Below are 24,220 nucleotides of genomic sequence, written 5' to 3'. Positions count from 1 at the left end.
CCAGATACATGCAGGGTCGCGGTTCACCGGTCAAGGCTGAAGTGAGGCGAGACCGGAAGCGGAAGTGAGCCCCACAGGGCTAGTTGTTCGGCGGTGGCTGCTGATCAATAGCAAGCAAGGCCTCAGAAATGCAACCAAGCCCCGGTGAGAGGTGAGAGAGACAGATCCGCTTTCAGGAGGGCTGGTGCAGAGAGAAGGAAAGAGCGCTCGCTCGGAAGGGCACAGCCCCCGGAAGTGGTTGTTGGCGACTTGATTTGGGAGAAACTGGGGCAGGTTCCTAAGATGAGGTGAAGGAAGCAGGGAGTGAAGGGTGGTACCTACAGAAGAGAGAGGGGTGGCTCCTGCAGGGGGAGGAGGGTGGCACCTGCAGAGGAGGGGGGTGGTGGTGACACCTGCAGGGGATGGGGACATGTCACAGCTCCAAGGCAGGAAGGGTCCTAGAGTGAGGAGGAGGAGGAGGAGTTAAGCCGCTTCTTCTGAGCTCAGAATAGGGAACGAAAATGTGGACAACTCGTGGGGCCAGAGATGAGGGGAGACCACGCGGTGTGGCTCCCTCTGTTGTCTCCATAGACGCTGCCTGGGCACCTGCAGGGAAGAGGCAGCACCAGAGGCTTTCGGGAAGAAGGTCCTCAGCAGGGACAAGAGCGGAAGTGCTGGTACTAACTGAGAATGTGGTCGAGGTGGAGAATAATCCCACGATTTTCTTCAGGAGCACTCCACGGCCTTTTTGTACCACGTGTTCAAGCTACTCGGAAAGTAGCCTTGGAGCGTGCAGAACTCTTACAAGAAGGGACGTTCTGGTATCACTTGTGTACTTAAAAGTGAGTAAACCAACAGGAGCGGCGATGGGAAACCAGGGAGAGACTGCGGCCAAAACACGGCGAATCACACCATTTTAGAATCGGAAAGACCTTCAAGATGGAGTTGCAACGGTCTCAATAACTAGATTAAAAACAGAGTCTTTGTCTGGAAGATGCCGGGGGCCCGTCCACACTGCCAGCGACCCAGCCGGTCACAGCTTTTATCTGTCTTGCCTTGGATCGGAACTCTCCGGGAAACTCAGCAGCTGTCTCAGAAGTCGGTGGAGATATTCAGGACTTCTCTTTGTTCTTCAGAACGATCACGACGGTCTCTTTCCGGGAAAGAGCCCCCGCCTTACCGCACCCCGAGAGCCAGGACTGTGAGCCACTGTTCATGTTGTGGTCACCCGAAATAGATGGTGTTTCGGGACAGACTTTCCACGTCCCAGGTAATTATTTCTTTACGAGGCCTCAGGCTCGGAGTGTCAGAACCACGGGAGGTGAGGAGGTCCTGCAGGAGGCTTCCCGTTTCTTACATTTTCTTGGCTGGAAGTGAGGGCCGCACAGAGGCCTGGTCTGCTCTGGATGGGATCTGGATGGGATCTGGATGGGATCTGGATCCCGCATCAGGGGAAGGAGCCTCCCGGAGGGCGCCCTGCAGACAGGAAGCCTGCCCAACTCTCCTAGGCTTGCAAAGCGGCACAGTATTTGTTCAGAGGTTCTTGGCCTCAGGCCTAAGGGCAGAGCTGCCAGCAGAGGCGTTTTTCCCAGAAGCCCTTGGAAGGAGCACAATCCAAGCTTGTCTCTAGAACAGTCAGGCAGCAACCCCTCCCTGGCTGCCCAGACCCCGACTCATGGCTGGGGTGGCCTCAGCGGACTCGGGGAGGCGCTGCGCCTCGCTCTGTGAAAATGCAGATATTCTGGACGGAACCGTTCGTCGATCCCTTCTCCCATTCCTGCGACAAAGCAGTCATTCAGCATTTTTGTGTCCGGCCCGTGCGGGACACTGGGGAACGGAGTCTGCAGAGAAGTGGTTAGAAACTTGGACACCGAGTGGACTACCCTCCCTCGCTAAGCCCCTTTCCTTCTTGTTAGATTCTGTTTCTAAAACCTCAGCACAATTCAGAGGCGATGCTCATTACACAAAATCCCTTTCGCCGATTTCTTTGCACACACTGGCTTCCTGCAGCCCCCGACCTCTCTCGGGATCCATATCTCCTCTTCCTGGATGGCCTTCCTTCATTCTTTCGGACAGTTTGTAGGGTCATAAACTGTTGTAGCTGGGCAAGTCCCAAAATGTCTATGTTACTCTTAACGTCAAATGGGAGGTGGACCGAAAATAAATTTCTGAGATCAAAGAGGATTTCTTCATCACCTTGGTGATGTCATCGCATTATCTCCTCACAGGCCAGGGTGGCTGATAGCCATCAGCCCAATTCCCGTTCCTTTGTAGGTGATCTGTCTGTTTTTCTTTGGTGGCTTTCAGAGTTTCTCTTTAATCTGAACTACGACATGTCTAGAGTTTTTTGTTTGGTTTTATTCTTCTCGAGACTGACCGGAAGCTTCGGTAGGACATTCTGTGGACATTCTTTGGTAGGACATTCCTATGGTGGGACGTTCTTTGGTCCTTATGTCTGTAATCTCCCCCTCTCCATTCCTTCCTGGAAATCCTGTCAAGGGAACGGTAGAACTTCTGTATCCTTCCTCTGTGACTCTTAACTTCCGTGTAATGGAGTCCCCTTATGCTCTTCTCTTAGGCTGCCGTGTGAGAGGATGCTTCAGTAAAATCTTCTAGGACCTGAATTCCCTCTTCAGCCCTGCACAGTCTTATATTTAGCCTGACTACTGACTTTTTCATATGAAACTTGCATTTTTTTACTTCAGAGATTTTTAAAAATTGGTTCTCTTTTTAATAACAGATTTTTAAATTTTTATTAATGTTTATTTTTGAGACAGAGAGAGGGAGCAAGCAGGGAAGGGGCAGAGAGAGGGGGACAGAGGATCTGAAGCGGGCTCTGCACTGACAGCAGGGAGCCCGACGCGGGGCTCGAACTCACGAACCATGAGATCGTGACCTGAGCCTAAGTTGGACGCTCAACCGACTGAGCCACCCAGGCTCCCCTTTAATAACAGTTTTTAAAATAACTTACTGTTTTTGTTTATTGGATGTGATCCCACCCTTTCAGATACTGACAATATTAAATGTGCTTGTTCTAAAGTCCTCTTTTTACCATGTTAACTCTGTTTCCCAGAGCCCACTGTCTTCTGTTTCTTGTTTCTCTTTCATAGTGTTGGTGTTTTTCAGGGGTTTGGTGATAGGAGGGGTTCCTCCGGGCTGCAGCAGCCCCCCACCACCACCTGTGCCAGTGGGCACTTCGGTTTCATAGCGGTCATCGTCGTTTTCTGTCGCACAATATTCCCTTCTCTTCAAGAGTGACTGTGTACATACTTGATGATTTGTATCTTTTCCATCATTTCTATGTATTGAAGCAAGAAGGGGAGATTTCAGTGTGAGTGCACCCCACCTTTTTGAAACAAAGTCCATCAAAGGTTTGGGGGGGGGTTTTCATCATAGGATTTCAAGCTGAGGAGGGAGTCATCAGCTATGTGTTTGTAGAAAAGTGTCCAGCTGGTAGGTATTGGTGATGCACTTGAGATAGTCACCAAGTCCTAAAGTGGGAAGTTGTGGCAGTGGCCTAAGTAAAAAAAATGACAATGGCCTGAATGAAGGCTGTGCCTGTGGGGCTGGAGAGAAGGGAACAGACCAAAAACTGTACAAATAACCGAACTGGGAGCCTGGTTGGGAAGGCAGTGGGGAGGGGGATCGTATGACAAATGTCAGGTTTCAGACTCAGCCAGAAAGACAAATGGTGATGCCATTCTCTGAGAAAAAAACAGAAGGAAAAACAACGTTGAGAGCTGAGCTCTGTTTGTGACTTACCAAGGTTGAGTTTGAGGTGCCTACGGGATGCCCATCTGTGAAGGTCTAACTGGCAGTTGGGAAGAAGGGCCTGAGGCAGAGGGGAATTTAGGAACCACTGGTACACAGATAATAATCAAAATCCTCAATATGGAGTCAGTCAACCAGGGAGAATGTGTAGTGACAGGAGGACACAGGAGACAAACTCGGGTCACACACCACCGCTCGGTGGGGGATTCAAGGAAGAAGGCAGAAAGGCTTGGCTCAAAGACCAGAATGTGACGCTGAAGAATTCAAGGAAGGAGGGGGTTCAGGGTCAGGGAGTGACCAACACATAAGCGATGCAGATAGAACATGCCTGATAAGGACTGAAAAGAAGTATCGCGTTGGGCAGCTACAAGCCATCGGCACCCTTAACAAGCAGTCATAGTGCATTTTGGGGAGTAAAACCGACTTTCAGTGAGTTAAGTAGGCAATGGAAGGTGAAACCAGAGAAAACAAAGGAAAGATCCTCTTCCCAGCATCTGGATATGAAGAGAAAAGAGAGATGGAGCTAGAAGGCCAGAGGGAGAAGATGGGGGGGGGGGAGGGGCTAGAGCATGTTTCTAGGCTTCTGGGAAGGTGGGGTAAAGATCTAAGAGATATGAGGAATAATGGAGCAGGGCACCCGGGAGGTTGTGGAGATGCAGCTGTGAGTGAAGGTCTAGGAATTCGCCTTGGGAAGAGAAAGGGACAGCTCTCCATCCGAGATGAAGTCGGGAGAATTAATGCGCATGAGTCGATTGTGGGAGGACCGCCGAGCAGCAACACCCCACTCTCTCGGGCTCCTCTGTGAAGAGAGGCCGGACCTCCATGCTCCCCACCATCTCTCCCAACCACTTCTCTCTGCTCCTTCAAAACGCCCAGCACTTCCAAAGCTGGTTCTTTCCTCCTGCTGGATGAGCCACCCCTGCACCCAGCCAAGGTCGACTCCCCCTCGGATGTTTCCCTCTGCCCTGCGATCACTTCCTGTGGGATTGCCACGGCACTAAAGCAACCCAGATGTGCATGACCATCAGATCCAGCTCAAGCCTTGACTGTCCCCCTTACTCCAGACTCACACATCTAGCGGCTGGATGTCTAGTGAATAGTTCAAGCATGGTACAGCCAAGGCAGAATTCCCGATTTCCTGCTCCCTCACAACCAGTCTTCCCCTAGTTGTCCATGACCCCTCACTTCCTGTCTCTCCCACATTCAGTCCATCCACATATCCTATCCGTGCAACTTGAGGATGTATTCCTAATGGATCTCTTCTCCATCTCTTCTGACATGTCCCTGGGCCAAGCCCCCATCTCTTGCCTGGACTATTACAGCAGCATCCTAACTCCTCTGTGCTTTCTCTCTGTCCTTTCTGCAACCCACTGGCTACATGGCAGTACCTTACCTTTTGAAGTATGAATCAAGGGCACCTGAGTGGCTCAGTCGGTTGAGCGTCCAACTCTTGATTTAGGCTCAGGTCATGATGTCAGTTTGTGGGTTTGAGCCCCGCATGGGCTCTGTGCTGACTGCACAGAGCCTGCTTGGGGTTCTCTCTCTTTGCCTCTCTCTCTCTCTCTCTCAAAATAAATTTTAAAATATAAATAGGTAAATAAAATCTATCTGTAAAAAAATTCTAGGGGCTTCTCCCAGTCCCACTTGGAATAAAACCTAGACTCCATACCATGGGTTACAAAACAACATGACCTAGCCCCTGCCTACTTTTCCAGACCTAATTCTTGCTACTTCCCCCTCATCCCTCCGCCTAGAATGCCCTCCCCTTGAACTGTGAAGAAGTGGACCTTTTGTGCATTCAGAGCTGAGATTAAACGTTACCTTCTCCCAGACGCCTTCTAAGACCACCCGATGTAAAATAGCCGCCCATCACTCTCCTTGATTACTTTTCACTGTCAGTTTTTTCAATGTGTGTCTGTTTGCCTGTTTGTTGTCTGGCAAGAGCATCCAACAAGAATAGAAGCTTCGTTAAGATCAGAAACCTTAGCCTAACGCACTACTGTAACCACAGCATCTGGAACTGAATCTGGGACATAGTAGGTACTTCCTAAATATTTGTTGAATGAAGACAAGATCATCTGTTTTGAGTGAGTCGGAAAGGGGTGGAAAAGGAAAGAAACACGAGAAGGATTTGGGTAGCATTTGAAGGGCAACAAGGTAGGCGGTGAGTAAAGGAAAATTAAAAGGTTGCTAAACCATCCAGTAGTGCTAAGGAACTGAAGTCGGGCCCTCCACTTGGCAATGACACTCACCCACCCTGCTGTGTGATTTTTCTTTCACAGGGCTCAGGGGTCCTGGAATAAGAGTGAAAAAAAAAACAAAAACAAAAAACCAGATGGTTCCTAATTTCTTCATTTGCAAAATGCAAGTGTGAAAGTAGATAACCTTCAGGGTCCCTCCAGCTTTAAAAAAAAAAAAAAAAAAATCTGTGACAGTTCCAATATACTCAGGAAGCTGGGTTAAAAAAAAAAAAAATCTTTTGTTAAATGAGTAATCAATGGCTCCCTATGTATTGCCTTGAAGTTTTGAGTTTTACACAGTTTTCTTGATAGAATATCCAGTTATGCTTATGGGTACACTTCCCCCGCTTTCCTGGTGTATAATTGACAACGAAAAATTGTATAGATTTAAGATGCACAACGTGACAATTTCATGTGCACCTTGTGAAACTGTCACCACAGTGAAGCTAATTAGCAGATTTCAAGTCTGCAATGCAAGGCTGCAAACTCTGGTCACGTGGTCGTATGTGGGCACACTTTTTAAATGTTTTCTCAGGCGTTCTAGGCGCCGGTGAGCTAACTTGTGTTTTCACTTTGACTTAGCATGGATACACTTCATTTTCCCCTCAATCATCCAAAGTCCTGAAGGGCACAGGCTGCACTTGAACTCTTTGCATCCCTCTTCCCCCAAGATCACGAGGACAGAGCCACTCTGACAACTGACACTCAGTAAAGAGAGGCTGATTACGCCAGAACCCATTAGGAGAAGAAGTCTAGAAGGCGCAGGGGCCCAGGGGATGCTGGGTTATACAAATGGAGGGTATCTCAAGCCAGAAGCCTTGGCACAGGAGAAGCTTAAGGTTGCAGATTATGAGACAGTGTTTGATGAAGCTGCTGGAGGGCTGCCCGGACTGTGCCCCGGATGCAGAGGGAACAAGTACTCAGAACACCAGGCAAGTGTGTTTTCATACAATTAAACAGAACTTTTCTATTTTCCAGTGTTACTGTGTATATATGTATGTATCATACAACATGGGTAGAACTCATACACTCTCGTATCTTTCATGGATTCATTCACTAGATATTTATTAAACATCTATAACACGTTAAGACACCTTGGGAAAGGCTAAGGAGAATACAAAAGAATGGAATACAGATCCTGCTTTCAAAAACCAAAAGCTAGGGGCGCCTGGGTGGCTTGGTCCGTTGAGCGTCCGACTTGGGCTCAGGTCATGATCTCACGGTCCGTGGGTTCGAGCCCCATGTCGGGCTCTGTGCTGACAGCTCAGAGCCTGGAGCCTGTTTCAGATTCTGTGTCTCCCTCTCTCTCTGACCTTCCCCCATTCATGCTCTGTCTCTCTCTGTCTCAAAAATAAATAAACATTAAAAAAAAAAAAGCAAAAGCTAACAAGAGGAAGACGTACGCCCACGAGAATACACAGCAGGATGTGACGCGCTTGGGAGGTTCAAAGGGAGAGTCCACCTTTGGTCAGGAAGGGACACTGGGACGGACTTCATGGCGGAGTGTGTTTGTGCTGAGCCCTGAAGGGGAGCACGGATGGAGCGAGGGGATGAAAAGCTTACACAGAAAAGGGCTTGGACTTTTCACAAGTGTCCGCGTAGAGTGTAAAACTGGGAGGAGCGATGAACAATTTTTAATTTCACTTTGATGTCAGACCCTTTTGGCGAATGGAGATTGAGCTGCTTGTACCCCAGATGCATTTCTGCGGTGGATGAAATGGAGGCCCAGACTGGCCTTTTGCGAGTCTCACAAATCACCAATGGAAGCGCATCATTTCATCCTAGTATTACTTAAAAATGCCAAACATGAACACAAACTCTGATGATCGTAAATCTTATGCTACACGAAAATTGCGAATAACTCACAAACACAATCACAAAGCATGTAAGTCAGACGAACAGCTTTAATTGAGTGTCATAGCTGATGTTGTTTTGCTGAAACAAAATCACTCTTCACACGAGAATACGGTACAGATCGCCGCTGCCTGGCACGTCCTGGCCGCTGCTGTGAGTCGTTCTCCCACTGCTGCTCTGGTCGAACTGCTCAGTGTCTTTATTTGAACAGGGTGAGGCACAGGGTCCCTTGACGTTAGCCTTCACATACTGTGAATGAGTCATTCCTAGGTTCAGTACACCTCTCTCTTTGAATTAGCCTGGAAACGTCCAAGTCCCCTCTGTGCCTTGATAGTCAGGATCTCCGTAGGAGGTAGAGTGCGCACTCAACCTGGGTAATCTGAGGAGGATTTATTACAAGGAGGCTATTTAAAGGTGTGGGCAGGGCGCCTGGGGACCTGGGGGGTGGTGGGTAGAGTGACGGAGGAGCTGCCTGGGGTCAAGAGAAGCAGGGGCAGGGATTTCAATCCGGGGACGGGGACAGTGACCAGGACAGAAGGAGGGAGTCAAGTAGAGAAGTCGCCTTGAGAGGAGATGTGGCCTTTGGTCTCCGGGCACAGATGGCCAGGGACAAGCTTGAGGGGAGAGAGCTTGCGGGGAGAGAGGTAACAAGCTTGAGGGGAGAGAGGTAACCCGGCCCCTGTCCTCTTCCTCTTCTGCCAGGGCTCCCCATTGGCCGAACCAGACCAGACACTCAAGAGACAAGGGAGCCTCTTGATACAGTCCATGCAGGTCAAGGTCTCCAGGGCAAGGAGCACACGCTGGGTGCTAGGGAGGGAGAAGGGCAACTAGAAGATATTTGATAGCATGACACGTATGCCCGAATGTTGTGTAACGACACTCAGTTGTTTTTTTTTTCCGCCCCTAAAGCTGTTGATTTTATTTATTTTTTTTCTTTTTTTTCTCAATATATGAAATTTATTGTCAAATTGGTTTCCATACAACACCCAGTGCTCATCCCAAAAGGTGCCCTCCTCAATACCCCTCACCCACCCTCCCCTCCCTCCCACCCCCCATCAACCCTCAGTTTGTTCTCAGTTTTTAAGAGTCTCTTATGCTTTGGCTCTCTCCCACTCTAACCTCTTTTTTTTTTTTCCTTCCCCTCCTCCATGGGTTTCTGTTAAGTTTCTCAGGATCCACATAAGAGTGAAAACATATGGAATCTGTCCTTCTCTGTATGACTGATTTCACTTAGCATAACACTCTCCAGTTCTATCCACGTTGCTACAAAGGGCCATATTTCGTTCTTTCTCATTGCCATGTAGTACTCCATTGTGTATATAAACCACAATTTCTTTATCCATTCATCAGTTGATGGACATTTAGGCTCTTTCCATAATTTGGCTATTGTTGAGAGTGCTGCTATAAACATTGGGGTACAAGTGCCCCTATGCATCAGTACTCCTGTATCCCTTGGGTAAATTCCTAGCAGTGCTATTGCTGGGTCATAGGGTAGGTCTATTTTTAATTTTCTGAGGAACCTCCACACTGCTTTCCAGAGCAGCTGCACCAGTTTGCATTCCCGCCAACAGTGCAAGAGGGTCCCCATTTCTCCACATCCTCGCCAGCATCTATAGTCTCCTGATTTGTTCATTTTGGCCACTCTGACTGGCGTGAGGTGATATCTGAGCGTGGTTTTGATTTGTATTTCCCTGATGAGGAGCGACGTTGAGCATCTTTTCATGTGCCTGTTGGCCATCTGGAGGTCTTCTTTAGAGAAGTGTCTATTCATGTTTTCTGCCCATTTCTTCACTGGGTTGTTTGTTTTTCGGGTGTGGAGTTTGGTGAGCTCTTTATAGATTTTGGATACTAGCCCTTTGTCCGATATGTCATTTGCAAATATCTTTTCCCATTCCGTTGGTTGCCTTTTAGTTTTGTTGGTTGTTTCCTTTGCTGTGCAGAAGCTTTTTATCTTCATAAGGTCCCAGTAATTCATCTTTGCCTTTAATTCCCTTGCCTTTGGGGATGTGTCGAGTAAGAGATTGCTACGGCTGAGGTCAGAGAGGTCTTTTCCTGCTTTCTTCTCTAGGGTTTTGATGGTTTCCTGTCTCACATTCAGGTCCTTTATCCATTTTGAGTTTATTTTTGTGAATGGTGTGAGAAAGTGGTCTACTTTCAACCTTCTGCATGTTGCTGTCCAGTTCTCCCAGCACCATTTGTTAAAGAGACTGTCTTTTTTCCATTGGATGTTCTTCCCTGCTTTGTCAAAGATGAGTTGGCCATACGTTTGTGGGTCTAGTTCTGGGGTTTCTATTCTATTCCATTGGTCTATGTGTCTGTTTTTGTGCCAATACCATGCTGTCTTGATGATTACAGCTTTGTAGTAGAGGCTAAAGTCTGGGATTGTGATGCCTCCTGCTTTGGTCTTCTTCTTCAAAATTACTTTGGCTATTCGGGGCCTTTTGTGGTTCCATATGAATTTTAGAATTGCTTGTTCTAGTTTCGAGAAAAATGCTGGTGCAATTTTGATTGGGATTGCATTGAATGTGTAGATAGCTTTGGGTAGTATTGACATTTTGACAATATTTATTCTTCCAATCCATGAGCAGGGAATGTCTTTCCATTTCTTTATATCTTCTTCAATTACCTTCATAAGCTTTCTATAGTTTTCAGCATACAGATCTTTTACATCTTTGGTTAGATTTATTCCTAGGTATTTTATGCTTCTTGGTGCAATTGTGAATGGGATCAGTTTCTTTATTTGTCTTTCTGTTGCTTCATTGTTAGTGTATAAGAATGCAACTGATTTCTGTACATTGATTTTGTATCCTGCAACTTTGCTGAATTCATGTATCAGTTCTAGCAGACGTTTGGTGGAGTCTATCGGATTTTCCATGTATAATATCATGTCATCTGCAAAAAGCGAAAGCTTGACTTCATCTTTGCCAATTTTGATGCCTTTGATTTCCTTTTGTTGTCTGATTGCTGATGCTAGAACTTCCAACACTATGTTAAACAACAGCGGTGAGAGTGGGCATCCCTGTCGTGTTCCTGATCTCAGGGAAAAAGCTCTCAGTTTTTCCCCATTGAGGATGATGTTAGCTGTGGGCTTTTCATAAATGGCTTTTATGATGTTTAAGTATGTTCCTTCTATCCCAACTTTCTCGAGGGTTTTTATTAAGAAAGGGTGCTGGATTTTGTCAAAGGCCTTTTCTGCATCGATTGACAGGATCATATGGTTCTTATCTTTTCTTTTATTAATGTGATGTATCACGTTGATTGATTTGCGAATGTTGAACCAGCCCTGCATCCCAGGAATGAATCCCACTTGATCATGGTGAATAATTCTTTTTATATGCTGTTGAATTCGATTTGCTAGTATCTTATTGAGAATTTTTGCATCCATATTCATCAGGGATATTGGCCTGTAGTTCTCTTTTTTTACTGGGTCTCTGTCTGGTTTAGGAATCAAAGTAATAATGGCTTCATAGAATGAGTCTGGAAGTTTTCCTTCCCTTTCTATTTCTTGGAATAGCTTGAGAAGGATAGGTATTATCTCTGCTTTAAACATCTGGTAGAACTCCCCTGGGAAGCCATCTGGTCCTGGACTCTTATTTGTTGGGAGATTTTTGATAACCGATTCAATTTCTTCGCTGGTTATGGGTCTGTTCAAGCTTTCTATTTCCTCCTGATTGAGTTTTGGAAGAGTGTGGGTGTTTAGGAATTTGTCCATTTCTTCCAGGTTGTCCAATTTGTTGGCATACAATTTTTCATAGTATTCCCTGATAATTGTTTGTATCTCTGAGGAATTGGTTGTAATCATTCCATTTTCATTCATGATTTTATCTATTTGGGTCATCTCCCTTTTCTTTTTGAGAAGCCTGGCTAGAGGTTTGTCAATTTTGTTAATTTTTTCAAAAAACCAACTCTTGGTTTCGTTGATCTTCTCTACAGTTTTTTTAGATTCTATATTGTTTATTTCTGCTCTGATCTTTATTATTTCTCTTCTTCTGCTGGGTTTAGGCTGCCTTTGCTGTTCTGCTTCTATTTCCTTTAGGTGTGCTGTTAGATTTTGTATTTGGGATTTTTCTTGTTTCTTGAGATAGGCCTGGATTGCGATGTATTTTCCTCTCAGGACTGCCTTCGCTGCATCCCAAAGCATTTGGATTGTTGTATTTTCATTTTCGTTTGTTTCCATATATTTTTTAATTTCTTCTCTAATTGTCTGGTTGACCCACTCATTCTTTAGTAGGGTGTTCTTTAACCTCCATGCGTTTGGAGGTTTTCCAGACTTTTTCCTGTGCTTGATTTCAAGCTTCATAGCATTGTGGTCTGAAAGTATGCATGGTATAATTTCAATTATAAATTCTTGTATTTGTATAAATACATATATAATTATAAATTATAAAAAATAAAAAAATATATAAAATTCTTGTATACTTATGAAGGGCTGTTTTGTGACCCAGTATGTGATCTATCTTGGAGAATGTTCCATGTGCACTCGAGAAGAAAGTATATTCTGTTGCTTTGGGATGCAGAGTTCTAAATATATCTGTCAAGTCCATCTGATCCAATGTGTCATTCAGGGCCCTTGTTTCTTTATTGACTGTGTGTCTAGATGATCTATCCATTTCTGTAAGTGGGGTGTTAAAGTCCCCTGCAATGACCACATTCTTATCAATAAGGTTGCTTATGTTTATGAGTAATTGTTTTATATATCTGGGGGCTCGGGTATTCGGCGCATAGACATTTATAATAGTTAGCTCTTCCTGATGGATAGACCCTGTAATTATTATATAATGCCCTTCTTCATCTCTTGTTACAGCCTTTAATTTAAAGTCTAGTTTGTCTGATATAAGTATGGCTACTCCAGCTTTCTTTTGGCTTCCAGTAGCATGATAAATAGTTCTCCATCCCCTTACTCTCAATCTAAAGGTGTCCTCAGATCTAAAATGAGTCTCTTGTAGACAGCAAATAGATGGGTCTTGTTTTTTTACCCGTTCTGATACCCTATGTCTTTTGGTTGGCGCATTTAATCCATTTACATTCAGTGTTATTATAGAAAGATACGGGTTTAGAGTCATTGTGATGTCTGTATGATTTATGCTTGTAGTGATGTCTCTGGTACTTTGTCTCACAGGATCCCCCTTAGGATCTCTTGTAGGGCTGGTTTAGTGGTGACAAATTCCTTCAGTTTTTGTTTGTTTGGGAAGACCTTTATCTCTCCTTCTATTCTAAATGACAGACTTGCTGGATAAAGGATTCTCGGCTGCATATTTTTCCTGTTCAGCACATTAAAGATCTCGTGCCAATCCTTCTGGCCTGCCAAGTTTCAAAAGAGAGATCAGTCACGAGTCTTATAGGTCTCCCTTTATATGTTAGGGCACGTTTACCCCTTGCAGCTTTCAGAATTTTCTCTTTATCCTTGTATTTTGCCAGTTTCACTATGATATGTCGTGCAGAAGATCGATTCAAGTTACGTCTGAAGGGAGTTCTCTGTGCCTCTTGGATTTCAATGCCTTTTTCCTTCCCCAGTTCAGGGAAGTTCTCATTTCTTCAAGTACCCCTTCAGCACCTTTCCCTCTCTCTTCCTCCTCTGGGATACCAATTATGCGTATATTATTTCTTTTTAGTGTATCACTTAGTTCTCTAATTTTCCCCTCATACTCCTGGATTTTTTTATCTCTCTTTTTCTCAGCTTCCTCTTTTTCCATAACTTTATCTTCTAGTTCACCTATTCTCTCCTCTGCCTCTTCAATCCGAGCCGTCGTCGTTTCCATTTTGTTTTGCATTTCGTTTAAAGCGTTTTTCAGCTCCTCCTGACTGTTCCTTAGTCCCCTGATCTCTGTGGCCAGAGATTCTCTGCTGTCCTCTATACTGTTTTCAAGCCCAGCGATTAATTTTATGACCATTATTCTAAATTCACTTTCTGTTATATTATTTAAATCCTTTTTGATCAGTTCATTAGCTGATCAAATTGCTGCTCAGTTCATTAGCTGATCAGTTCATTAGCTGATTAGTTGTTATTTCCTGGAGCTTCTTCTGAGGGGAATTCTTCCATTTGGTCATTTTGGAGAGTCCCTGGAGTGGTGAGGACCCGCAGGGCATTTCCCCCGTGCTGTGGTGTATAACTGGAGTTGGTGGGCGGGGCCGCAGTCCGACCTGACGTCTGCCCCCAGCCCACCGCTGGGGCCACAGTCAGACTGGTGTGTGCCTTCTCTTCCCCTCTCCTAGGGGCGGGATTCACTGTGGGGTGGCGTGGCCCGTCTGGGCTGCTTGCACACTGCCAGGCTTGTGGTGCTGGGATCTGGCGTATTAGCTGGGGTGGGTAGGCAGGGTGCACGGGGGGTGGAGGGGCAGGCTTAGCTCGCTTCTCCTTAGGTGATCCACTCCAGGAGGGGCCCTGTGGCAGCGGGAGGGAGTCAGATCCGCTGCCGGAGGTTTGGCTCCGCAGAAGCACAGAGTTGGGTGTTTGCGCGGAGCGAGCAAGTTCCCCGGCAGGAACCGGTTCCCTTTGGGATTTTGGCTGGGGGATGGGCGGGGGAGATGGCGCTGGCGCCTTTGTTCCCCGCCAAGCTGAGCTCTGCCGTCCGGGGGCTCAGCAGCTCTCCCTCCCTTTGTCCTCCAGCCTTCCCGCTTTCCGCGCAGAGCTGTTAACTTCTGACCTCCCAGACGCTAAGTCGCGCTTGCTGTCGGAACACAGTCTGTCCGGCCCCTCCGCTTTTGCCAGCCAGACTCGGGGGCTCTGCTTGGCCGGCGAGCCGCCCCTCCGCCCCGGCTCCCTCCCGCCGGTCCGTGGAGCGCGCACCGCCTCGCCGCCCTTCCTACCCTCTTCCGTGGGCCTCTCGTCTGCGCTTGGCTCCGGAGACTCCTTTCTGCTAATCCTCTGGCGGTTTTCTGGGTTCTTTAGGCAGGTGTAGGTGGAATCTAAGTGATCGGCAGGACGCGCGGTGAGCCCAGCGTCCTCCTACGCCGCCATCTTCCCTATTCTCCAAGAACAAGTGAATTTGAAGACATAGCAGTAGAAATGTTCCAAGCTAAAACAAAAGAACTTGTTCCTGAGAAGCTCATGTGAGAACTCCACTGAATCACGAAGGGTTTGGGTAGATGGTGCCACCAGTTCAGCTTGTATGACAGAGCAACTTATCTGCCAAAGTCCATTGCACTTTTCCTCACTGAAATAATTCGACACTCAGTTTTAAAGTGATCATCTGATGACTTAGAAAATGTCAGAGGCGGAGCGCCTGGGTGGTTCAGTCAGATAAGCAGCTGACTCTTGATTTTGGCTCGGGTGATGATCTCACAGTTCGCGAGTTTGAGTCCCACATCAGGCTCCATGCTGAAAGAAAGAAAGAGAGGAAGGGAGGAAGGGAGGAAGGGAGGAAAGATGGAAAGAAAGGAAGGAAGGAAGGAAGGAAGGAAGGAAGGAAGGAAAGAAGGAAAGATGGAAAGAAGGAAGGAGGAAAAAGAAAATGTATTGTTTTTCCAAACAAAAATAAAAAATTATACAATTCTCATGGAGCTTTTTCACACTCCCAAGAACATACCCATATTCCTGCAGGAGCTCAGCCTCAAAGCTCCAAGTATGATCCTTTGTAACTTGGAAGATTCTTGGAGGATCCTAGAATGTAAGCTCAGTGGGAATAAGGAACGATTTCCGTTTTATTCCTCCCCGCGTATTCACTGTGTTCCACTACCTTTCAAGCAAAGTCCAAGCTCCTCTAGTTTTCTCAAAGCCTCGTGTGATCTGACCGCCACTTACCCTTCTTGTTTCATTCCCCCCAAAGGCTGACTCTTTTCCTTCAAATATACCACTTCCTCTACATGAACACTTCCCTGCCTCCACTCCCACCCTGGCCAACCCAGCTCTTCACACCAGGGACCCTCCTCACACTCTAGGTCTTGGCTTAAATGTCATCTCTTCATGAAGGCCTCCCCCAGCCACCCTTTCCAGGTGGTCCCCCGGTGTCTGTCTCTGTCACTGCTCCCTATCCGCTTTCTGGGTGCCCCAGAGTACACGAGGTAGAGAATGAGAGAGATGATAGATGGCGCACAGGGCTAGGCATTGTGGGGGAAGAGGGTAGAGAACACACAACATTGAATAGGAGAATATATATAGTTTGAAACACACGGTACGTTTCGCAGGTCAAAGAAAGGAGAAGGAGAAATCCTTGTGGTCTGAGTATTCGGGAAGATTTCAAGGGAAATTGGGACTGGAATCTGAACCACGGCCAGATTTGAATGGAAGGGAAAAGAGAGAAGGAGATGATGAAGGGGGCTGCTTAGGAGGATTTGTTGGGGAAAAGGGAGAGATACACGTCTGACCAGTAGGTGGTGGAAAGACTTGAGATTAACATGTCAGTGTTAATATATTAGATATCAATACATAGATGGGATGAATTAGGTGTCGATCATTCACAAGTTTCCTACTTCATAAGCAGCCATGCCCTTGGTAACGCAAGGAGAGTCTGAGGGGTAGACACAGGTGTGGGCTCCTTCAGTCTCGGTACTATTTATTAAGCACCTATTGTGCACCAGCCAGTCCCAGACTCTGCTGCCCAAGATGAACTTACATCCTCGTTGGGAGACACAGAGAATAATCTAACGAAGAAGTGAGACGATAACTGGGAGTGAGTGATAAGTGCCTGTCAGAGAAACCCAGCAGGGTAGGGGATAGAGTGACTGAGCTGAGTGGTCACAGAGGACTTCATGGGGGACATGGCATGCATGCCTAATTCAGGGGGAGGCGCATTCCAGGCTGAGAGCACAGCGAAGACAAGGCTGCCTTTGCAGGGACCGGAGGTCCGTCTTGATGCCCTTCTTCTCCCGCATCCTGCCCCCCGAGCTTGCTTGTATCTCTGCGCTTCAACCTCACGGTCCAGTCGGGTCTTGTGGTTCCAGGCTGGTTCCTTGGGTTTTCTCTGCCACCTTAGCAGCTCCGCTCTCCTGCCGCCTTGAGCTCTGCCGGCCATCCACCTTCTTCCACACCTGCCTTCACGCTGGCCAGGCTTGTTCTTGTCTCGCGGTTCTGTTTGCTAATCACACACCCTAGCGCGGTGCCCGGCCATAGTGAGACAAATACCTGTGGGTTACACAGCACGTCGGTTTGGTCCGTTTTGAATGATGCGGTCAGGCTTTGCTTTATCTCTTACTGCCGTCCGCCAGTGATTACTTGATCCCCAGTTACCCATCTGCTTGCAAGACTGCCCTCCCTCCCTGCTACTTTGTAATCAGAGGAAGTCTCTTCTGCCCGCACACTACTCGAAGGACAGACCCCCTCTCGTACCAAAGATGAACTAGAAGCAGTTTCTTTGTTTTCTAAGTTGGCCTTTAAATGTGTATTTTATGGGTGGATAAGACACAGAAAGCAAGCCTGAACCAGGGCGATGTCAGAGGTGAGGTGTCCAAGGACACTGGAAGTAGAATCGTCAGGCTGGGTCGCTGGGGTGGAGGCTGGCGTCGTTGAGGAGTGAGGCCAGGTTTTTAGTCTGTGGGGCTGTGCGGATGATGATACCCGCGGTGGAAACGGGGGAATAAGCAAGGGAAGCGAGACCGCACCAGATGGTTGGGGGAGCCATGGGGAAACCCAAACCCCAAGTCCCTTTCTGCTCATGCGACTCCAGACAAGAGAACCATTCACATCATCTGCCAAGAAGACTGTATACCCTGTGGACTGGACTCTCCTCCTCTAGGCTATTCAGATAGTATTGTGACTTGAGATAGTCCTGAGACTTGAAAAAGATCAGGTCCGTTTGAAGAATGCCATTCAATTACCACATTTGGGTTTAAAACAGCCTCCTTCTCTCTCTCTCTCTCTCAAATGTTAATGCCCCAGGGAGGAAAGAGGAGGATGCCTAGGCAAGGAGGAGAGTTCTGACTTACCGTTTCTCCCACTCCAGGGTGTGGAGCGCCGGAGAGGAGCCCAGCCTTTGTGTGGACCCTCCACACAAAGGACATCGGATAGAGGACATCGGATAGAGGACATCGGATAAAGGAAGACACGTCGCATTACAAGGTGCACTTTGCCTGGAGACCCTCGGTGCCATTGAAGGGGGCTGTCCGAGGGGCGACAGGGACGTTAACTTCCAGGTAGGTGTCTCAACCCCTTTAGAAATGTTGGCTGAGACAGAAACTAGACACACCCTCGAGGGATTTCATACTCGGGTACGAAACCCTCAAGGACACATTTAAGGAAAATGAAAAACTGATTCTACTTGTGATTCCCTCACCAGCACCTCTCTCCTTTACAAGGAAATTACTGTGTTCTGATGGGATTTTTGTTTTAATGGTGACACGAAACTGTAACCCTCATTTTCCAGAGACCCCTGTGGACACTGACAACAAGGAATCACAGGGGATGGGGCAGTCCCAGTGGGTTCTTCATGTTGGAATTTTCTGCTTACTCCTGCCTTCCCATTTTTAATTAAAAATAGCTTTTATTTGCCTATTACTTCATTCTATGATTAGATTTTTATGTGTTCAACTTAGAAAGAAGTGTAAATACAATAGACACCACGAAGAGAATGAGAATTGCCATTACTTACGAGATAATCGTTATTTACAACGTGGGGTGTATTTTTACTCTCACTTCTCACCGCGTCTATAAGCATTTGTTTGTAAAGGAGAAAAGGAGAAAATAGTGGTTTATTCTTATATTGAAACCTAGGGTTGTTTTGTTTTGTTTTTCACTCACATTATCTATAGATTGCCACGTATTAAAAATCCTTCTGCACATTTTTCTATTGGTTGCTTGGTGTCCTGCCCCATTTAATCCATCTCCCAGGGTTGAAAATTAGTATTTTTGTCTAACTTTTCTACGTCACAGTGACTCCACCATAACCGCTTGGAATATCTTTGTCAGTAGACCTTTGTATACATTTTTTTTTAAGTTTATTTATTATTTTGAGAGAGAGAGAGAGAGAGAGAGAGAGAGAGAGAGAGAGAGAGAGAAAGTGCGGGAGGGGCAGAAAGAGCCCTAAGGAGGCTCCACACAGAACCCCACGCATTACCTGAGCCAGAACCAAGAGTTGGCCGCATGACCAACTGAGCCACCCAGGCGCCCCTCTTTGTATACATTCCTATTTATTTCTCCAGGATAATTTCTTACAAACAGCCCTTTTGAATCAAAAGACATGCACATTGGGGGGCACCTGACACTCCCCTTTCTCTTCAGAAAGGCTGCAAAACACCAGCAGCACAAACACGCGCTTATTTCCCTGCGACTTCGCAAACACCAGCTGTTTTAGTTTGAAGGTTCTGGAGACATAGCAGCTCAGTGCCTCGCTCTGCATTCCCCTCGCTGCTGGTTTCTGTCTGTTTCTCTTCTTTTGCGACATCACTGCTCACAAGGGGCGGCACCACGGAGCGGTCAGGGACCGCCGCTCCACTTCTGTCTCACTCCGCAGCTGTCCGATCTCGAACGAGGAAACTGCACCTCAGTTTCTGTGTCGGCAAAATGGGACAGCATGGAGCTCAGAGAGTCACTGTAAGAATTCAGTGAGCTTAATGCAAATCCCCCCAGCTCATGATAAGCACTTCCCTTAGCTCTTGTGTGCCCATGAAATAAACAGATGTAGAAGAGTGATATACGAGGGGCACCCGGGTGGCTCAGTGGGTTGAGCGTCAGACTCTTGATTTCGGCTCACGTCACGATCTTGCGGTTTGTGAGTTCAAGCTCCGCGCTGAGCCCGGCATCGGGTTCCTGGCTGACAGTGCAGAGCCTGCTTGGGACATTCTCTCTCTCCATCTCTCTGCCCCTCCCCCGCTCTCTCTTCTCTCTGTTTCTCTCTCATAATAAATAAATACACTTTAAAAATAAAAATAAAAAAGAATATACCTTTGGGGTGCCTGGCTGGCTCGATCGGTAGGCCACGAGGCTCTTGATCTCAGGATCATGAGTTCAAGCCCCACATGGGGCGTGGGGCCTACTTAAAATAAAAATTAAAAAATAATACTACAGGGGCGCCTGGGTGGCTCAGTCGGTTGAGCGTCCAACTTCGGCTCAGGTCATGATCTCGCAGTCCGTGAGTTCGAGCCCCGCATTGGGCTCTGTGCTGACAGCTCAGAGCCCGGAGCCTGTTTCAGATTCTGTGTCTCCCTCTCTCTCTGACCCTCCCCCATTCATGCTCTGTCTCTCTCTGTCTCAAAAATAAATGTTAAAAAAAATTTTAAAAAAATAATACTACACCTTTATCACCTTTATCATATACTTTCCAAATATTTTTCCTTCATTTTTTTTTACAATTTTTCATAATAAAGTCTTTTTTTGAGAGGTTTGACGGGAATAGGGAAGAAGGTCTTTAAAATGACACCTTTTTTTTTTTTTTCAAATGTTGTCACTGTTAGTTTAATATTTGTGTCTCCTAAAGGATTTGGGCAGGAGAATTCAAGATTTACATCTGGAATTTTTTTCCTAGTTGGGGGTGGGAGCGATGCTCCTGACCCTAAGCAGACTCAGTACAGCACTTACTCATTTCCTATTACGTTCCTTCATCAGAGCAGAGAACACTTACAGGGACTGGTATCTATCTTCAACAATGGTGTGGAAGGAAAAAGGAAGTTGACTCTGAACGCAGGGGTTTGGGTCTACCCCCCGACCCCGCACAGTTGAAAATCCATGTGGAGCTTTTGAGGCCACCAGAGTGGAACTACTAATAGCCTACTGTTGACCGAAAGCCTTACTGATAACATAAAGCATAAATATTTTATATGTTATTTTGTATTATATACTGTCTTCTTACTAGAAAGTAAGCTAGAGGAAAAAATGTTTGTAAGAAAATCATGAGGAAGAGAAAGTACAGTTATAGTACTGGATTTTATAGTATTTATAAAGAAAAAAATCTGCATACAAGTGGACCCATGCAGTTCAAAATCAGGTTGTTCATGGTCAACTGTAGTTGCTTTTACCATTCCAAAGGGTAAAAGTTACCAGGATGTAAGTTTAGGCTTAATCTAAGAAGGAACTTTTTAACCACCAACGTGGGCTGCCTGGGAGGCAGTGATCCACCTGAATAGACGAATTCAAGCACAGATTGAACACAGAGCAGAGGCAAAAGCCTGGATGAGATGAATGAGAGGTCTTCTCGTAATTTAAGACTTATTTCCCCCACAATTCAATCTGTTTACCAATATTCCTGGCTGTTAAATGCCTGATCAGAAGCTGTATTAGCCCTCTCTGGTCTCCCCTTTCCACCAGACCGCCAGACTCCCCACCAACTTCCCAGGGAGTGGGGGTGTCCAAGAGAAGTGGGGAGCACTGATTTTCCTTTACCCCTTTGTACCTGGCCACATTGATCCAAGTCTGGTCTCCCTAAATCAAAGTCTTCCCCATTATCCCAAAGAGCTCCTTTCCTATCACTGTTGAAACTCGGTGATTTCAGTATCTGCCTGAAAAAAAAAATGCCCAGAAATAACAAGCCAAGTAATTTATTTGCAGGAATGTTCGGAAAGATTCATTGGAGTAGTTCCATCCCATGTAGGTCACATGTCACATTCCATGTAGATGTTGATAGAAATCCCAGACCCTAGATAGTGTTCTCTACGTATGTGGAATTAGGATAACCTGAGAGTAAATGTGGAATCACTCCTAAAACCTCACTATTGTGAGTTCCAGGTGGGGTTATGTTCTACTGTAACCCACCCTGACTTTCAGAGCCTGCACCATGATAACTGTAGCTTGCTATTTCTTCAATTATCTGTAACCCCGAAAAATGGGGGCGCTTGGCTGGCTCAGTTGGTGGAGTGTGCAACTCTTTTTTTTTTTTTTTAATTGTTTGTTTGTTTGTTTGTTTGTTTGTTTATTGAGAGAGAGAGACAGGGAGCAAGCAGGGAAGGGGCAGAGAGAGAGGGAGACACAGAATCCGAAGCAGCTCCAGGCTCTGAGCAGTGAGCACAGAGCCCAACTCGGGGCTCGAACTCACGAGCTGTGAGATCATGACCTGAGCCCAAAGTCGGATGCTTAACCGACTGAGCCACCCAGGCACCCCATCGACTCTTGCTTGATCTCAGTGTTGTGAGTTCGAGCTCCACGTTGGATGTAGAGATTACTTTAAAACAAAATAAATAAATCTTTAAAAATAAAGTGAAAAAATAAAATCCCTAAGAACGGATACAAACTCAAGGAATGGATTGACTTAAAATCAAGTCCTGGGAAGACCTTTTATCCCAACTGCTTAAGAAATGGGGTGATTCGATTGGAAGCCACAGTGAGGCAGATGATGAGGCGGCTGGATGCAGAATTGGAAAGGAGCCCGTGGGGGAGGCAATGGTGGAAAATCGTTGGCCCTCATGACCTTCCCACACACAGCCACCACGAGGTCCTGGCCAGGCAGCCCCTCCTCCGCTTCACATCCATATTGTCAAGTCCCTTCTGTAAGTTTCTTTTTCCTTCATTTTAATCTGATCATCTAACAGTAAAATGTAGTTAGGAAGGGACGAAGCAAACAACACTCCTCCCAGAGCTCGGGTCCTCAGGGAGCACCATACAAATGTAAATTGTCATCCTCTTAACCACAATCAGCACTACAGCCCAGAGCCCCCAGCCCCCCAGGGCGGCCCTTCCTCCGTAAACAAGAGGATACAAACCCAGAAATGTTTCTTGACTAATCAGAAAAAATCTCTTGGAAAAGTTCACCCTCAGCCAGTGGCCTCCAGGCCGGGCCTGGGCTCCTCCTCTGCTGGCCTGTGTCACTCACACCCCCAGGCGGCCATCTTGCCAGTTGAGAATAATTAGCCTTTGATTAGTGCTGGTTGTGTTTTCATCCGCTCCATCTCCAAATTCCTGTAATTTCCATTTCATCCAATTAGTATATTTTGGCCCATTCTCTTCCAGCAGGCTAAGAACAGAGACATCACCCACAGAAATAACAGCCTGATTTCTAATAAATCAGGTGACACAGCTATTTAGGGTGAGCCCCAGCTGCATTTTCCCAAGACCTTCAAACTTTGGTTCATCTAAGATTCTGGTTCTATCCTGAAAGGAATGCCATCTCAAGAAAAAGATTACCTTAAATCGAGTTTCTGGGAAGAATATTTTGATAGAGCTATCACATTCTAATTCTAGGTAAGGTGTTGAATGATATATGCATGGATAGCCTTCCATTTTACGAGCACCCCCCCCCCCTCCAATGCTTACACCATTGTTGGGGAGACAGAGGGACCTTCAGTGCTTTATCAAAGTGTGAACTGCACAACACGGGTCCTGTGAGCTCTTCCCCCAAAATAAGTTCCCCATGGCAAGAAGTTTTACACGTGAAGGAGCCTCAGCTTCGTTTAATCCAGTATTTCCCAAACTTACTCAATGGGGAAACCTTTGGTGAAGGCAGCACTTAGCCAGGTACAGAGTAGACACTCAGTAAACATCTGTCAATGAATAACAGAATTTTCCAAAGAATAACACACTGAGAGATGCTGCTTTAAACCAAAGGATATGTAGTACGGGAATATTAAATTTAGAATTGAGGAGATATATTTTTGGATAGGTGACCCTTACTATGTGTACCCGTAGCCAACCCTGCTTTGAGGCGGCTTCGGTTCCATAAGTGTCAACTCCTTGAGGGACGAGATTGTGTCTTTTCATCCTTTTATCTATTCCTAGCATGGAGCAGAGTGCCCGGTGCCTAGTAGGCACGCTTAATAAATGCTGGAGGGAATTAATAAGTAATTAATGCTTCGAGGATGAATAAATTAACAAATAAATATCACCATTAGTGTGAGACTCTCCCACCTGAGAAAGGAGTTCTTCTGAGGAATTCTTAGAAGTCATCTCGTCCAGCCCTTAATCTATAGTTGAAGGAGCTGAGGCCAGTAGAGAATTCAGTGGTTTGTCCGAGATCACACACTGAAATAGTCATAAGCGTGCATTATGATTACTCTTTTGAAAATAATACCTAATGCTGCACCAGTAATCCAACCAGCTTGGGTTGTTTTAGACTATATGCTGATACTATCCTCCTTATAGTTAGCCAACTTCTTCAATTAAACAAATACTACATGCAGGCACCATTGTTAACTTACGCGAAAATACCAACAATTCTATTACAAATACGTTTAATATTATTAGCTCCAAGGGGCACCTGGGTGGTTCAGTCAGTTAAGCGTCTGACTTCCGCCCAGGTCATGATCTTGTGGATTGTGAGTTCAGGACCCTCATCAGGCTCTCTGCTGATGGCTCAGAGCCTGGAGCCTGCTTCGGATTCTGTGTCTCCCTCTCTCTCTCTCTGCCCCTCCCCCTCATGCTCTGTCTTTCTCTTTCTTTCTCTCTCTCTCCAAAATAAATAAACATAAAAAAATTTTTTTTAATACTGTTAGCTCCAAGAACAGAAATGTTCAAATATCTGAGAGATGTTTAACTTTGGTACAATCACTGTAATAATCAGATTATCCGGGGAATTTTTCCC

At 46.2% G+C, this 24,220-nt stretch overlaps 1 protein-coding gene across 3 annotated transcripts in view; it reads left to right on the top strand.

Annotated features, from left to right (window-relative positions):
• XRCC2 (X-ray repair cross complementing 2) overlaps nucleotides 1-24,220 on the top strand; it is a 152,209-nt gene that overhangs the window by 79,973 nt on the left and 48,016 nt on the right. Inside the window, exon 3 of one of the 3 annotated variants that reach the window (XR_007460316.1) lies at nucleotides 17,723-17,912. The gene's annotated coding sequence lies outside the window, so the exon portion shown is untranslated. Of the gene's footprint in view, nucleotides 1-17,722; nucleotides 18,858-24,220 lie in introns of those variants that run through there. The other 2 variants (XR_007460317.1, XR_007460315.1) reach the window with 2 other exon arrangements.

This window comes from Panthera uncia, chromosome A2 (assembly GCF_023721935.1).
Source record: "Panthera uncia isolate 11264 chromosome A2, Puncia_PCG_1.0, whole genome shotgun sequence".
NCBI classification, from domain to species: domain Eukaryota; kingdom Metazoa; phylum Chordata; class Mammalia; order Carnivora; family Felidae; genus Panthera; species Panthera uncia.
This window is presented reverse-complemented; position numbering and strand designations above follow the sequence as displayed.